This window comes from Cydia pomonella, chromosome 18 (assembly GCF_033807575.1).
Source record: "Cydia pomonella isolate Wapato2018A chromosome 18, ilCydPomo1, whole genome shotgun sequence".
Classification (NCBI taxonomy): Eukaryota; Metazoa; Arthropoda; class Insecta; order Lepidoptera; family Tortricidae; genus Cydia; species Cydia pomonella.
In genome coordinates, this window is record NC_084720.1 from 11,813,749 (window position 1) to 11,826,631 (window position 12,883).

The 12,883-nt window shown below is 36.1% G+C and overlaps 1 protein-coding gene across 3 annotated transcripts in view; it reads right to left on the reverse strand.

Annotated features, from left to right (window-relative positions):
• The window catches only part of LOC133527585 (dystroglycan 1), a 142,113-nt gene extending 131,670 nt beyond the window's left edge, over window positions 1–10,443 (reverse strand). Inside the window, exon 1 of one of the 3 annotated variants that reach the window (XM_061864645.1) lies at window positions 10,206–10,443. The gene's annotated coding sequence lies outside the window, so the exon portion shown is untranslated. The remainder of the gene's footprint in view (window positions 1–10,205) is intronic. The other 2 variants (XM_061864644.1, XM_061864641.1) reach the window with 2 other exon arrangements.
• Between the last annotated feature and the right edge of the window lie 2,440 nt (window positions 10,444–12,883).

The window sequence follows — 12,883 nt, forward strand, 5'->3', positions numbered from 1 at the left end:
TGAGAGGCAGTCTATGTTCGGGCCATCAACGAATGTTCCACGCGATCAACTAAGAATTAGGGCCACCGCGGATGGTATTGCATCAGTTGTGGCCATTCTACAATTGGGTCGGAATTCGACACTTTACAGATGGGTCAAATATCTGTTTATTAACACGCCCGTTCTACAAGTAGACTATAGGTGTTAAATGACTTCTTGCTACTTCTTATAGGCAAGGTGTGTGGACCCAGAATAAATTATAGCACCAATGCATCATCTACGTATGACAAGATATTATATTAATTATGTATGACCTTTCTCTAGGACACGATTAACTAGTAATTAAGTACATAAACAATTATATTGGACAATTTTGCACAGATCGACCTGGTCCCACATTAACCTCAATAAGGCACGTATTGTGGGTACTAGACAACGATAAATGTAAACATTCTTTATTGCACCAATCATTATAATTATACAATTTACATACATGTAAAACTACAAATATATTTTTAAGGAAAATAGAACCAGGTAGCAACAGGCGGTCTTCTCGCCTAAAACGATCTCTTCCAAACAACCTTTAGGTAGCAGGAAATGTAGAACTCATACAAAAGTCAACAGGTAGTGCAAGGAGCTAAATATGGAGACTATTAAACACAAACACACATACTACATACTACTTATATAAGTATTAAAACAATATAGTTGTTACATATAAATACTTATATACATAGAAAACATCCATACCACAGGAACAAATATATGTGATAAACACACAACAGAAATAAAGCCCCTTCTAAATCAGGGTATTTTGCGTTATTATTTTTTGTAGCCATTTCTGCAGCTGAACCTGCCGTCTTAACCGACAATGTAACATTAAATAGATGGCGCACTTACGAGTAATGACTAATGACAACTCCAGAAGAATTTTCCATAAATTCATGCCAATAAATAATTATAGCACCTTTAAATACTTACCTTATATTTTGCAGTTTCGCTTATGTTTCGCTATGGGGACCGTGCGAAGTGCATGGTGGGGGTAAGTAAAGCGATCCTAGCGCATAAGGTGGTAAAAAATAGAACTGCGAATAGCGTCTTTAACATTTCGTACAAGTTATATTTAATTTGATAATTATTAATACTGTGTGATCTTTTTCTAGAAGTTAAGAATGGGTATAGTAAATTATCCTTAGAAAATAGACATTCAACATCGCGGACTTTTTCGTAGACCCATAAAAGAGAGACAACCCCACCACACATTATGTAATTATAGATCAAACGGATTAGGCAGCGTTTCCGATTAAAGCTAACAAGTTATATACCTAAACCTTCCTCAAGGATCACTCTATTGATAGATGAAAGTCGTATGGAAATCTGTTCAATAGTTTTTAGTTTTTGAGTAGTTTTATAAGATTTAGTGCATTGACGTTTTCCCCCAGACTTGCGGACGCTAGGTTGCGTGACAGTCGTGCACATAGCGAATAGCCTTTTTCAAACGCGAAGGGTAGGGTGACATTTGAATTTTATTCATTCCATGTCATTGACGTTTCAGACCAATCCTTTTTTAACATAAATAACCTTAATTACAATAGGAGTATAGGACAAAAACTATATATCTGCGTAGCTTAAAATATCTCATTATAATAGACACAAATCACCTAAAAATATGTTTTTGTGTTATTGAAATAAAGAGGTTAATATTAATATTTTTGGGAAATTCTCCAGATTTGTGCCTGCGTCTAAACTCCGTCAAACCCAATACTAAATATATAAAAAGTTTGACTGAGTTGAGTCTGTCCTATAATTTGAGAATGATCCTGTTGTGTTTCTATTCATTATGTAAAACGGAACTCAATTGCAATAGGGTGATATTGACTCTAATTATCGACCGAATTGATTCCGCTCGTGTCAAATCGTTTCAGTCGCGTCCAATTATGAAGGTATGTGGTCCTATATATTATACTAATCTTTGAGGTATGTTTACTTAAAAATAATATTTTTATATAAATCGTCACCAATCGAATCGATTATATGGCCTTGGCAGGTTCAACAGAGAATCGTACAAAATTGTTTGTAATTTGCATTGTCAGAACCCTATAATTGCTTTTTGACACGTGTCAGCCTTCGAGTTTGAAAAAGACTATAGCCCTTTATCCATATCACTCAATTTATACTGAAATCAAAATCAATACCTACATATAAATGGGTTACTTTATGTTTACTCAATTGCTAGGTATGGCAAAGTGCAATGAACTCAGTACTGTTGAGTTCGCAGCTCGCGATGATCTGTCATGACTAAAAGTAGTTAACTGAATTGGATCCACACTGGGAGGCAACGAGTATCAATTAGAGGCTGAGGCACTGGAAGCTAAAGGGTAAGTACCTTTCAATTGAATGAAATGATTTGTTGCTAGCTGTCACCATATGGACTGTTGCGTGCGTGGTTTGAAAGGGGTGTTAAAAAAACAAAAAGTGCACAGGGCCGCTAAAGAAGTCTTCGCTTCACAAAAATTATGAAAAAAGTATTATTATTTCTCATCTATGTCACTAACAGTTTAGACGATTTTAAATTATAGTGCTAGCGTTTCGATGAAAGAAATATCCGCCTGCGAACGTACGCGAAGAAAATCAAAAGTGCCGTGAGAAACCTCGCTCGTAATGATTGAAATATGTGAGTATAACTTTTAATTTATTTTAGGTACCAAAATATAACAAGGAATTATTATATTCAAATATTGGAATAACATGCATGATCAATTTTGTTGAGTTAGTTTCAGAAATTAATTTAATATATTTAAAAAGGCGTTTTTAAAGGGCGCTCCACTTCGTCCGTGTTAATTTAACGCATCAATATGTCAATAAATGATGCCCCGAGGCAGGATGGGGTAAGTAAATAGAGTATTAGCTATTTACCTACAGCAATATTGCTTCCATAACAGATTACCTAATATTACCTATGTGCCAACACATAAAGCGGATGGAAGGATTTAATGCCTCAAGCTTTATATTCATCTATTATTACTATTAGGTCAAATTATAAGTACATGCAGCATAAAAACGAAAAAAAAAAACCCGGACAAGTGCGAGTCGGACTCGCCCACCGAGGGTTTCGAACTTTTTAGTATTTGTTGTTATATCGGCAACAGAACTACATCATCAGTAAAAATTTCAACTGTTTAGCTATCACGGTTCATGAGCCTGGTGACAGACGGACAGACGGAAGGACAGCGGAGTCTTACTAATAGGGTCCCGTTTTACCCTTTGAATACGGAACCTTAAAAAACAGTATAACGTTACGTAAACAGTGTAACGTTTACGTACTTATTCTTTCGGATAACTACAAATATTCTCTTCTTTCACGACTGTCCCCGTTTCTAAATTGGCGTTGATTATCAAAATACCAATTAATGAGCATGGATTAAGGATCAGCGCCATCTTTAAATAAAATATGATCCAATCAATGTTGTTGTAATATCTGTTAAAGCAGCTCATGGGATTAAAATAGCGCGGGAATTCGAAAAATTACACCTAAGTGTGGAATTGATGGGATTAATACTGAAGTGAGACTGTGAACGTGAGAAATTTCTTCTGAACGCTAGCCCGTATCATTTGGGTGTCCAGCATTACAAAATGTACGACAGAGTTTATGTGCTAAGTGATAGTGTGGAACATACCAGTTGCCAATACCAACTCATAGTCATCATTTTGGCCTTATCCCAGTTATTTGGATTGGCGGAGATATCTTTTTCTTACATACATAAAAAGAAGGTAAGTAATGTCTGGTAACCAACTATGATAATCAGTATTCAAATGTCCCCTCGACGAAATCCCTTGACCGGTGCCCACTGCCGCCTACGCATCGCTAACAGGTTATAATATCATATTCTATACCATTACTTTTACTATGTAGGAAGCGGTACTTGGAACTACTTTAATTTTGTAGAGACTTCGGCTTTGTAAGTAAAAAGTTTTTGTAAGTTAATCAAAAGTAATTGAAGACTACTTTAATTTAATAGAGAGACTTCAAGTGAAAGGAAGGATTAGGATAATATGATAGCCTAGAGATTACAGAAAGTAGACCAACCGAAGTGCCTAATTTATAAAGATAAAATGACAGCAAATCTTACAAGGAAAGGTACCCAACTGTCCGGTTCCGATTTGATTTATATTTATATATGTTATAGAGTAGTCTAAAATAACAGACATGTATTTTTTTTTAGCTGCCCAAACTAAACCTATTGGGAGAAATTGTCCTCCAAAGTACTAAAAAATTACTAAATCTTCTAACTCCTATATAAAGTGATGCTCAAGCAACTTGCTAGTTAATGGCTGGTTTGAGTATATGTTTGAAAGCAGCAAAAAATAATGAGCACGTGTTTTGTTATATCGGCTAAAACTCATTTTTTCCTAAAAAAATCGACATTCGAAGTTTTATAATGTCTTATCGCTAAACACATAAAGACGGGTGTTTTTTAGGAAAACTTGAGTTTAAGCAGATATAACAAAATACGTGTACATTATTTTTTCCTGCTCTCAAACATATAAGTACTCAAACAAGCCATTAAGTTGCTTGAGCATCACTTACTATAGGAGTTAGAAGATTTAGTAACTTTTTAGTACTTTGGAGGACAATTTCTCCCAATAGGTTGAGTTTGGGCAGCTAAAAAAATACGTGTCCCTTATTTTAGACTACTCTATAACATATATAAATATTAAATCAAATCGGAACCGGACAGTACCTTTCCTTGTTAGACAATAACGACAAAATTGGGGAACGAATAATCGCTTCGTCTTTAACAGTATTAACCTTATAGTAAAATAAGTATAAGTATATAGGTATTAGGTACCTTATAGTAAGTAGTGACTTCCGAAAAAATTAAAGCATGTTTGCTATTCCAGAGACGTTTGGAAACTCAGACCAATATTGATTGACAGAAAAGGCATTTTATTTCAAAGTGTTGATCAATAAGATATAACTCGGGTGTTATATAATATAACTGAGATCTAGTAGATATCCTGGATAAAGTGCCGCGGTAAACTACTATGGTACTACTTAATTATTCGTAAAATAAAATAATTTTGGCTTAAGTACAAAAGTATAGATATTGCCATGAGGTGCGCTGTCTTTGCTTCATCCCGCTAAAAAACATCTCACAAATAGCGAATCGGATGGGATTCTTGGAATTGGGTTTTCAATTTTCTATATTACACGGTACATTTTGCTTGAGGATAGGTTACAGCCAACTAATCGCTTCAAACTATGTACCACAATGAATCTTTCATTACTGTCTTGGTCTTTAGCATTTCGCTGTATGCTTAGAATACATATCGTTTAAACTTAGCAGGTCTGAGTCATTTCTAATTATAATTAATGACACACGTTCAGCGTAGTTCCTAATCGCTGTTGCAAAGTTCAGAGGCATACTATTGTATAAAATAATCTACCTACAAAAAGTATACCGTTAGCTAATACACGATTTAGATAAAAAAAAGTATCAATGACCTTATCATATAGAGAGTGAATCTCATTCAAATTATAACAGTAAGTAGGTAGGTATGTCAGATATGTTTTGAGATTATGAATTCATCCGGAAAATCGGACACCAAAGGTTATAGTTAGTTTTGTATTGTTATACGATTTTCTAAGGTATTGTTAGTAAGTGTTCAACTACCTCCTGTTTCATATGGCAACTTTAATGTAGTAATTCACAGTGTTAACGTTTCAGATGCAATACTATCTCAATTCAAACAAGAAATAAACGTAGATCCTGTAGCATCCAAATTAATTGATTTCTTCAAAAAAGGGTGGCCTACTTCTGTATCCAAGGTACCGAATGAACTGAAATTCTATTACGACATCCGAAAAACAATTTGTTTTGAGGATGACTTGATATTTATAGACCATAGGCTTTACGTTCCAACATCTCTACAAAGACTTATACTGACAAAACTGCACGAGTGTCATTTCGGCATGTCTAAGACCAAAGCTCGAGCGAAAACATTATTTTACTGGAAAAACATGTTTTCTGACATAGACAATTTCATTTCTGGTTGTAGTGTGTGCTTTAAACATTCTAATAACAACATGAAAGAACCAATCATTACGAGAGAAATACCAGAACTGCCTTTTCAGCATGTTTCCGTAGACATTTTGCAATATGGTAACAATGATTATTTTACCTTATTCGACCACTACTCAAAGTGGATTGAGTTACATAAACTCAATAGTAAAACAGCTGAAGCAGTCATTTCTGTCTTAAAATGTATATTTTCAACGCATGGCATACCAGAAGTTATATACTCCGATAACATGCCATTTAACTCATTAGCATTCCGAGATTTTAGCGTCGAATGGGGATTTCAAACTGTGTTTTCAAGTCCTCACTATCACCAGAGCAATGGAGCTGCAGAAAGGGCAGTGCAGACGTGTAAAGGGTTTCTAAAGAAATCTGCTGAAACAAAAACTGATATTGAGCTGTTTCTGTTAGAATATAGAAATACCCCAATTATCAGTCTTAACAGTTCCCCTTCTGAGCTGTTATGCAATAGGCTCTGTAGAACCAAACTTCCGATAAATAAAGTTTTATTAAAACCAAAACTACACAATGATATACAACATAAATTACTGAATACTTGTAATAAAAATAAATCATATTATGATCAACACACAAAACCTAGAAGTGACATTTTTAAAGAAGGGCAAAAGATAGTTTATAAAGAAAATGAAAATAGTAGTATTTGGAAACCAGGTACGGTTTACAAAATCACCAACAACCCGCGCTCTGTAACAATAAGAGACTGTTATGGAAACTTAAAAACTAGAAACTCATGGTTCATCAAAGTGGACAAAAGTAGAGAGCCTGTCCAACCACATGTACAGTCGGCTTGGTCTCAGATAGCTGTTCAGCAGCCACCTGCTACTGACTTGAATTCAGCTGCAGCTCCTGAGACTGACATGGAGTCGACGAGTGCTACTGAGGCCTCTGCTCCTCCAATGCCTCTTAGAAGATCTAACAGAGATGTTAGGCCTCCTAAGCATCTCGGCGATTATGTATGTAGTACTTTTTAATTTTTTTACATTTACAATTTATTATTTTCTTTTATGTTGAAAAGGAAGATGTAGAGTATGTTTAGTTTGTCTTTGACTTTATGTTTTTGTGTCTATGATGAAACAGATGAATAAATCATTCTTAGACCAAACTAGATATGGTTGTTGTTTATTTTAAATACTAATATTACACATGTAAAAGAAAGCATCAACATCAACTCGAATAGGTATTTGCAAATCAAATACAGCTTCATTTTTGAAACCTGTAGTAACCGCAGTGTTTACTTGGAGGTGAAAATTTTGTCATCTAAAATTTTTTTACAATTTTTAATTGTAATCAATATTCGTTGAACTCTAACCTAATAGATATATAACTACATACCATCTTTGAAATAATCTCCTCCATACAAAGAAAAAAAAAATCATTAGATACTTATGGGTATCATGTACAGGTCAGAGAACCTATCACATGCACCTTACCAACTATTTAATGATTTTGAAAGCTTATAAACATATTATGTCCCTGTTCCTTTACCACAAGGCATTAGCTTTAGCGGTCTTACCCACATGTGTACCACAGAGAGAGTAGTGTAATTCAAGTATTTCATACCCAGTCCATCTGGCTTGTTACAATTTTAAGGTGAAATATAATCCTAATGGGCTAGATATTTGCGCCGTTTGGCGTCGAAACTTTGGGACCATGGGGGCCCAGCGCAAAATACCCATATGAAGAGATTTCCCAATGCCTCGTGGATGTCTCAGATGACCAAAGGGCTGGCAGCTACTTCCGCGAGAGATAAAGTCTAGACATCCAAAGAGGTAAACACAGTCTCAGGGCACCTTAACACATTATAATTCTAAATTTTATAAACAAGGTATAACAGGAAGATGAGTTTTAATTATTAGTTAGTTCATGTAACTTTATTTACTGTATTATCGTCTTATGTTGTCCCAATAAATAATAAATAATTCATCCTAACATGTTGTACTTCACTTTTCTATATAACTTCTTAATTATTGGTCAACAATTCAACTAGCTATTTAGAGTGTTCTCTTAACTTCTGGCCAACAGGATAATTATTCCTTTTTCCTTATAATGTTATCAGGTATGTAAATTGTTTCCTGCAATTAATAAAAACTATTGTGAATGTATTAATTTTATTCCTTAACTAAAATATATTTCCTTAAGTAATGTTAGAATTATCATTGTTAAAATAACTATGTCACTCAATATACTCTCAATATCATCCCAAAGTGTCCGCTCCCTTGAGTGTTGCTATATAGTTTACATTGTATTTCATCACATATGAGAAATAGATTGAGTACTGTTGGCTTAGCAGTAATCCAGTCTGTGTGGGAAAAGAAGAGTCATAGAATGTATTGACTCCCATACATTTCACAACTCTTCTCTTTCCACACAGACTCTAGTAGGTTGTAGGTGTGACACTTCTTAACCAAGCACTGTTGGCTTAGCAGTAATAGGAGTAGGTGTGACACTTCCAAACCAATTACTGTTGGCTAAGCAGTAATAGTAGTAGGGGTGACACTTCCAAACCAAAGGTTGTGGGTTTAATGTGTTTAAACCATGTCACCTATTCAAGCGTCTAATGTTGCCTTGTGACAGTTGTGACTACTGCGCTACTACCTATGTGAGTCTATAAATAAATATTTTTTTTTACAAGCTTTCATTTAGTTTCAACAATCCTGTGGTCTGGTGGATCTGTAATCCAAACTTCCAAGTTATATTGACCCACTTCCCATTTTCCGATGAAGCTTAAAATTTTAATACATAATAACTAAGTCCGGTGACAATGCAATATTATGGTACCATCAAGCTGATCTGATGATGGAGACTGGAGGTGACCATAGGAACTCTGTGATAAAACAATACAGACTAATTGTGTTTAGGGTTTTTAGAATTGTCTCGATGAGCATTAGTTGCCTGTGGAAAGAAGAGTACAGTCAGCGAAGCAAAGAAAAGTGTGCACAAAAAACATAATTTTTGTCAGAAACTTATTTCTACCTTATAGATTGCCAACTTTTTCGAAATTAGATAATTTACCAATCACACTTTGTCAAGGATTTATTATAACTATGTCAAGAAAGGCAACTAATCAAAATAATGCCAAGTTTGAAAAGTCATATGTCAGCTCACAGAATAAATAAAATAAATAAATATTTTGGGACAATCTTACACAGATCCACCTAGTCCTTATCTAAGCAAAGCTTGTAACATGGGTAACAGAAGACAATAGACATATGTATATCTTAATACATACTTAAATACATAAACACCCATGACTCAGGAACAACTATCTGTGTTCAATACACAAATAAATGCCCTTACTGAGATTTAAACCTGGGACCATTGGCTTCATAGGCAGGGCCACTACCAAATAGGCAGACCGGTCTGTCATATCAAAAAAGACAATTTTTGGAAATAGATTACCAAAAATTAGAGCTGAAGCGTCCTCAGGATGCACTTGGAAAACTACTTAGATAAGAATGATGAATGAAGTTTTATGATTGAGGTTAAGATAAGCACTTGTATGTATGTTTCTGGTGCTGTCATTGGTACACTACTTAATGAAATTGAAATTACTAATATGGAGAGGGCTTTGCTAAGTTGACTACCTATATGAATTTTCATCCCAATGATGAGAGCCTAAACCAAATACCAATACACAGGTGTTTAATATAAAATTATTAAAGATACAAAGTTAAATAAATAAAAATCTTGGATTTAATGGTGATCAACAAGAGAAAAACTTAGTCTGGAGTTAATACGCTTGGTCTTGGGACTTTGATAGCAACCACTTTTCACAGGAAGTTGGGTCACACTCACACCTGGAATTATTTATTTTAAGTACTCCTTTTGAAAGCAAGGATCAAACCTGCAATTCCGGCCGTAAGGTTTGTAACATACGCGTAAACATTTCTAGTATCAACCCTAACCTTCTGTTTTCAATATTACTACGATGCATTACCCAAACATTAATATTATTATCTATTCCTAGATAAGGTAAGGTATGAATGACCTCACCCAAATACCGAACTTAAGAAACAAAAACCGGCTGAAACTTTAACGTAATCAAGCTGTTATAAATATCTAGGCAGATTTAAATACTTAAGAGTAACATTATTTATAAAAAATAATCAAATTTATAATACTTACACAAATTCACATGACCAAACCCCGGGCTTCTCGAAATGTGTTGACACTGCAGCGTCCGTGTATATGCAGGTTTCTTGTGTTGGTATTGTCTTTAGAAAATGAAATAAGAAGTGTTTTCATTTATAAACTATATAAACACAACACAAATCACACCTGTAAAAAATCACGACAAACCAATCCCCATCCGATCCTGACGTTCCCAACTAGCCACCCTCTCCACTCTACCTCTGCTAACTCTGCTTGATCGCCCTGCGCCCTAACGTAGTGATACCAGCTATAAATTTAAAAACTGCACATTTTGACTGCGATTCAAACGTCAAACGGAAGTATACTGGCTTCACTCATAATTGTTGCGGCGGATTTTGGTCTATCAATTGTATTCATTGCACCTACTTAGCCGGCAATTATCTAAAACCGTATGTGATTCATTGCAAGGTCTGTAGAAGTATACATTAAAATAGCCGAAACAGTGCAAATGTTATAATAAACTTCAAAAACTCATGAAATTATGACGTTTATACAGCCTGGGCTATCAACTATATTATACTACTCTTTGGATGAGATTAGAGTTCCACCTAAGCTGCGAGACCTATTAAAAATTGTGTACAATAACTACGACAGCAAAGTCGTACACGACGGCCTTATTCCGAAGATATCTCCCTATCTTCCTTGCTGTCTCATCGTCTTGAACGGAATTATGCACCACGTAAATGATGGTAAACGCCGATGCATAGAGTGGGGGTTAACTGGTCAGCTGGATGACCTAGATTACGCTGATCACATCTGCCTGCTTAGCCACAAACACGCCGACATGCAAGCGAAACTAGACGACTTACAGCGAGAGGCTAGGACCGATGGGCTAACAATCAACTCCCGGAAGACCCAAGCAATGCGTACGAAGGGGGGAAACCCGCTAGCGCTAAATCTAGGCGCTGAGCAGATAGAGCGAGTACATACATTTACCTGGGTAGCGTTGTGTCAAAAACCGGAGGAACTAAAGAGAACATCACTTCTAGGATACTCAAAGCTAAGGCAACCTTCGCACAGCTTCGTCCTATATGGCGGTCTCGAAAACTGACGAGAGGAGTAAAATTGAAAATTTTCCGATCGAACGTGAAAACCGTGCTGATATATGGATGCAAGACGTGGAGGGTCACTATGGACATCACGCGGCGGATTGTGTTTGTTAACCGGTGCCTTCGACAGATTCTCGGGATATACTGGCCCGAGAGAATATCTAATGTTCGCCTATCAGATACCTGCCGTGAAACTTCGATCGGTCACCAGATCGCGCGCCGCAAGTGAACCTGGATCGGTCACACTCTTAGAAGGGATCTCGACCACATCCCTAATAGGCAAGCCCTAGAATGGACCCTGCATGGCAAGAGAGGATCAGGCCGTCCCAAACAGTCCTGGCGGCGTTCAATGGCATCCGAGTTGACAGCAATCGGGCTATCATGGCCTAAGGCGAAGCACGTAGCGCAGCCCAAGACAGAACGAGATGGCAGCGCACTGTGGACGCCCTCTGTCCCACCTAGGGGACGTAGGACTTTAAGTCAAGTAAGTCTTTGACTATCAAAATCGCTGCCAACTTACACTTAGTTGGGTCTGACTCTATCTGTCTTATGAGCTTATGACAACTTTTTACAGTTGTCACTTCTACTTCCAATGATGATAAACCCGAAAGCTTAATGCAGATTATTTATGACTCAGACAACTATATATATAATATGTAAATACTTAAATACATAGAAAACACTCATGACTTGGGAACAAATATCTGTGCTGATCTGCCGATCACATAAATAAATGCCCTTATCGGAATTTGAACTCATGATCATCGGCTTCATAGGCAAGGTCACTACCAATGCTGCCATTGTTTTGAAAAAAGTATTTATGAGCCAGTTATAGGGAAACATCCCATAATCTGACTTTTGTTCCAAGACTTGAAATATTGAAGATGGCATTGTGTTCTCCTAAGCCTGAGGGAGACTTCTGTGCCATTCTTTCTTTAGGGTGACTATCAAATCAAGTGACAATTGAATGAATGTTACCATACGTATGTAATTAATTATCATTTTCATGAATATAAACGTCGTGAATGAATATAAATTGCGAATACATGAAGTGAAGTTAATTGACTTTATAGATTCACTTGTTTGACAGTACTTACTCCCCTTGTATGAAAGCACCTTGGTTCCGAGAGTTCTAACTGTCCTGGACTTGAGATCGTCGTCTTGATTTGCTTGAAAATTTATAATATTTCTGTCAAATGGCCTCTACAAAACCTCACCGATAATCACATGCGATTTACAATACATTGCGGCCCTACTAAGCCTGCACTGTAATATTCAAAATCGCATATTTATTTCAAGGTCTGTAAATGCCTACATTTAGAGAAAGTTTTCCCCATACTAATTTTTTTTTCCTGGCAATACACATCTGCTTCGTGCTAGCGACACCTATTGTTGAAACAAGTTATTAGTTGGACTACCTTACAAAGAAGTCTTCTATGATTTTCATTCTGTTTCATAGGTGGCGCTAAATACCAAATATTTTAGACATCTAGTGGCGAGTAGCAACGTTAAGTATAGTTATGTTGTTGTCAAGAGATGGCACTTTTCAATATGTGGGGCACTAGGGCAATCAAGATGAGTAGGCATGGTTATTTTGCAGTC